This window comes from Coenobita brevimanus, chromosome 59 (assembly GCF_032717465.1).
Source record: "Coenobita brevimanus isolate Jiangsu-jjx chromosome 59, ASM3271746v2, whole genome shotgun sequence".
In the NCBI taxonomy this organism is placed as follows: domain Eukaryota; kingdom Metazoa; phylum Arthropoda; class Malacostraca; order Decapoda; family Coenobitidae; genus Coenobita; species Coenobita brevimanus.
The window spans coordinates 1,446,971-1,452,500 of record NC_137012.1 but is presented as its reverse complement, the minus strand read 5'-3'; the positions used below and the strand labels follow the sequence as shown (position 1 = coordinate 1,452,500).

General features: G+C 46.7%; 1 non-coding gene across 1 annotated transcript; it reads left to right on the top strand.

The window, feature by feature from the left end:
- Positions 1-1,654: 1,654 nt before the first annotated feature.
- On the top strand, positions 1,655-1,773 carry LOC145402973 (5S ribosomal RNA). The gene has a single exon (XR_013897908.1). It is a non-coding gene; the product is annotated as a 5S ribosomal RNA (ribosomal RNA).
- Positions 1,774-5,530: the final 3,757 nt, after the last annotated feature.

Here is a 5,530-nt window from a genome sequence, read left to right as displayed (position 1 = left end):
GGATAGACACCCCTTTTGTTGTTTAAGTCCTCTGTAACTCTCAGAACAATGAATATTATCAGTCAGTCTAATTTCGTACCTTCAGGCCTAGCCACACGTTGACTTACACCACCCATTATAGACTTAGCCTATTTTAAATCCTTCTAGTGCAGGAGAGGGACGCCTTCATGTGGTGGCACTGATATAACCGAGCTACCCCACTGCCTGGCTATATAAAAACCCTGCAGTCCACCGCGTTCTCGTTTAGTTGGGCCGGGTGTCGCAGTTTCCATTACTTCCACATTCATCCCTCCCATCCAAACGCCTCTCATAAGTTTAATATAACCAACAGTACTCCTTTCACTTTAACTTGGCATAGATTTCCGTCCTTTTGTAACATATTTTTTGTAGCCTAGTTAAGTGACTGGAAAATTTAGTGCTACGGCTCTACATCCTTTCTACAGCACTAATTGTCATTCTGTTATATTCCAGTGTTAATCTCCTGTTACCGCTCAGCATTCGAGATGGAGAGATGGCAATTTTAGGCCAGGTTGGAGTGGAATGAGTCTAGGCTTTCATCACAGCTTAAGTAAATCATCTATTGTTATTTGAAATGTAAGACCTAATGGCATCAAGGCATTTTGAAGACAGGTGGGTTAGTGACGTCTTCTCGTGCTGGTACTGATGGGACAGGGAAGATCCACTGCCGGGTTGTACAAAGCTCCCCCAGCCTCTTCCCGTCCGTGAAAGGAGGATGTTGGACTGCAGAAAGACAGGTTATTTATATAGTCATACTACTACTACTACAACTACTACTACTACAACTACAACAACAACAACAACAACAACTACTACTACTACTACTACTATTACTACTACTACTACTACTATGACTACTGTTCTGCTACTACAAAGACAACAACTATTACTAGTACGTCTACTCCTCCTCCTACTACTACTACTAAATCAGTTGTAGTAGTAGTAGTAATAGTGGTGGTTGTGTTGGGGGCGGTATTATTATTATCATTATTATTACTATCATTATTATTATTAGTAGTAGTAGTAGTAGTAGTAATGGAATAGTAGTAGTAATAGTAGCTGTTTTTGTTGTTGTTGTTCGAACGTGAACCCGGTGAACTGCAGGCTTAAAAAGAGCGTGCTGGGCATGAAAGGGTTAAGGCTATTGAGCTGATTGAGGCGGTGTGGCATTTAAATACATGGTGTGGGGAGAGGCCACTTACTGCGATGAGCTTTGTACGTGTGTGTGTGTGTGTGTGTGTGTGTGTGTGTGTGTGTGTGTGTGTCATTTTTTCGTCCTCCCCTAATTCTTTCTTTTGTATCTTGAATGAACTCAGTGTATGTGTGTGTGTGTGTGTGTGTGTGTGTGTGTGTGTGTGTGTGTGTGTGTGTGTGTGTGTGTGTGTGTGTGAGAGAGAGAGAGAGAGAGAGAGAGAGAGAGAGAGAGGGAGACGTTCGAAGGAACAGTTTAGAGAGATGACGAAGAGAAATGTCAGGCTGAGTCAGATTAATTTAGATTAGGTTAGGTTAGGTTAGGTTTGGTTAGGGTGGGTTAGATGAGCTTGTTAGAATAATTAGGATCTGGCTGGATGATTTCGCATAGGTTTAGCTAGTTTAGGTTAGGTTTGGTGTGGTAAGGTTTGGTTAGGCTAGATTAAGTTAGGGCCATACCACGTTGAGTACACCGCTTCCCGTCCGATCAGCGAAGTTAAGCAACGTTGGGTCTGGTTAGTACTTGGATGGGTGACCGCCTGGGAACACCAGATGCTGTTGGCATCCCTACGTGTCAAGTGGGGTTGGTGGAGGATTAGTGCCCCTCCCTGTAAAACAATTAACTCTTAGCCATTGGCCACCCCGTCTGGGATACATGGCGTCTGGCAATGAATGAATGAAAGTTTGAATTGGGCTCGATTGGAATGGGTTGGGCTAGGTTGGGCTAGTTTAGGTTAGGTCAGGTTAGGTTAGGTTAGTTTAGGTTAGATTAGGTAAGTTTAGGTTAGGTTAGGTTAGATTGGGTTAGGTTAGTTTACGTTGGGTTAAGTTAGTTTGGGTTAGGTTAGATTAGGTTAGATTATTTTGGGTTATATTATGCCAGGTCAGGTCAGGTCAGGTCAGGTCCGTCCATTGCCGTCGTGGTCATAGTGAAAATTTTAAAAGGTACGATAACTGAGGTCATTTGAGATACCGTGGGGGGAATGCCATCACGAAGTTTGTGTGTCAGGACGGCCTGGCATGACCATAAAGATTACAGCCCCCGAGTCAACATCACCTCCATTGGCCATCACCTGACCCACACTGGCCATCACCTGACCCACACTGGCCATCACCCGACCCACACTGGCCATCACCTGACCCACACTGGCCATCACCTGACCCACACTGGCCATCACCCGACCCACACTGGCCATCACCTGACCCACACCCACTGGCTATCACCCGATCCACACTGGCCATCACCCGACCCACACTGGCCATCACCCGACCCACACTGGCCATCACCTGACCCACACCCACTGGCTATCACCCGACCCACACTGGCTATCACCCGACCCACACTGGCCATCACCTGACCCACACTGGCCATCACCTGACCCACACTGGCCATCACCCGACCCACACTAGCCATCACCTGACCCACACTGGCCATCACCCGACCCACACTGGCCATCACCTGACCCACACTGGCCATCACCCGACCCACACTGGCCATCACCCGACCCACACTGGCCATCACCCGACCCACACTGGCCATCACCTGACCCACACCCACTGGCTATCACCCGACCCACACCCACTGGCTATCACCTGACCCACACCCACTGGCTATCACCTGACTCACACCCACTGACTATCACCTGGCCCACACCCACTGGCTATCACCTGACCCACACCCTCATCGTTGTAGCCTAGTAATGATAGATCTTTACTATACTCAGTTCACTGTAACTTGATAAAGCTCAGTAACCCCTCTCAGCTCAGTTGACGCCCAGGTGGAGTCAGGTGGGAGAGTTAATTTGACTAGTAACCAAGGAGACTCATTTCTTCAAGTTGCGTGAGCGGTACAGTTCCGTTGTCGAAACAAACAGACTACAGCCGAATGACCCACACTCATTGCGAAGGGTTAATTATCAAAACTGATAGAGCGGAGGTATGGAAGAGCTACCATCCTCTCTCTCTCTCTCTCTCTCTCTCTCTCTCTCTCTCTCTCTCTCTCTCGATAGAATATGATAGGCCATTTGTGCATCCCTGCTGACCTCACTCCGTAACATGGGATGCAGGCTAATTACATCTAAGAATTACAGGTGGTTCACAGGTGTTTCATAAATAGCCGTCAGAGATTAGGCACCTGCTCACACCTTCGCGTACTCAGCTTTCATAATTCGGCCATAAATCGACATCACGTCCTTCTGGTATGGCCTAACCACTGCACACTAGAAACAGATGTGGTTTTCTCATCTGTAGCGTGGTAAAGGAACAGTGCTTATCAATTCTTTCGTGATAGGAACAACTCTCGTCTTCTGCTTCACAGGAGATGGTTTTATTCTGCTTAGTGGGTCACAGGAGGCCGAGAGAGATACCAACACGATAGGCACACATCACCTTCGTTTGATAAGAGATGATCTTATTTTCCAGTAGGACCTTCTCATTTTATCTAAACCATCTGTCTGTCTGTCTATCTGTTGCCAGACGCCTTAATCCCATACGGGGTGACCACAAACAAATTGCCTCCACGTCGCCCTGTCCCCCGCCATTTCACTGCCCTGCTCTCAACTTACACCCCCCTCCCTCATATACCTCTCCACTCCGTCCCTTCATCTCATTCTTGGCCTCCCCCTCCCTCTCTCCCCCTACACCTCACTCACATACACTCTCCTCGTCAGTCCCTCACTCTCCATCCTCTCCACATGACCAAACCACCTCACTGTGTTTCTCCTGACACTTCCCATCACATCCACATCCACACCACAACGCTCTTTTATCTAAACCTGGTCCACATTTTCATCCTTTGAGGCTTACTTCACGTTGCTGAGTGGCTGAGTAATATAATGCTGTGGTTTTACTTGTTTTCCATAGCACTTCTTCGTGACTAGCATCGTATTCTGGTGGTAATTATCCTTATATCAACATTGAAAATTGGAAGTTAATGCTACCGTTCTAAGTCCTTTCCACAGCACTTCTTCGTGGCTAGCATCGTATTATAGTGCTAACTTTTTATTGTAATTAAAATGTAGATTAGAAAGATGACACTTCCAGGCCAAGTTAGAGTAAAAAAGGCGTATCAGAATGGCCTATACTCATCTCTATACTCAGAAATAACTCTTGCTATGCTTCTTGTACCTTAATTTGGCAGAGATTTTTCGTCTTCTAGTTTTTTTTTTTTTCCCACGTGGCTAAGTGGCAGAAAGTAATACAGTGGCTCTACATCTTTTCCATAGTTCTTCTTCGTGACTAGCACCATATTGTAGGGTTAATCTCTTAATCTAACTCGACATTCAAGATGGAGAGATGGTAATTTTAGGCCAGGTAAGAGTAAAAAGAGTATAGTAGAAATATTTACACTATATTCCAGACCTACAGCGTACAGAGCCTTTGAAACAGAATGATTCACACCACCCTTCATTAATTTTTTTTTTTTTTTTAATAGAAAGGGCCGTGCTGTCAGAAAAATCCACACTATTCTAGACATTTAGAAATTCTTAGATGCACATCAATCCACTCTACGTTTCGCTGTAATCCGCTGGTAGAGAGGGCCTTGGCAGAGGAACCATCCGTATTTCTGTCTGCTGTGGTGTGGACTTAGAATAATACTGGCAGAAGGATTAACAGGATTTGATTGTCTGGGATGCCTCTTCTCACAGACAACCAGACTTAATCTCATCCACACCCACACTCACACTTCCACTTCCACTTCCACCCATGCCAATCCTTTCACTCACATCCACACCGCAGCTCTCACACCACCCAGTCCAATCCTCTCACCCACATCTACACTTCCACCTCCACCCATACCAATCCTGATCAGCCACACCCACTTCACTCGCACCCACACCCACACCTGCATCTCCTTTACCCATACCGTACCCACTCATCCTCACCCACACCCCTATCTCCTTCACCCATACTTTGCTTACACTTACACCCACACTCTCCCTCTTCCCTCACACACCCACATCCACCATCTTTCTATCAGTTTCACTCATCCACACCCTCCATCCTCTCCATCCATACCCATCCACTCACTTATATTAACGTCTTTTGCCCACCCATACTTGCACCCACACACCCATACCCACACCCACACCCACATCGATATCCACGCCCACACCCTCATCAGTACACATACCCACGCCAATATCCATATCCATACCCACCCACATCCACATTCACACTCACACCTTTATCCACATCCACACCCTCACCGTCGCCCACAGCCACATCAACACCCTCATCCACACCCCATTCACACCCACTCCCACGCCCTCACCAACAGCCACACCCAAACCCACACCTACATCCACACCCTCTCACTTTC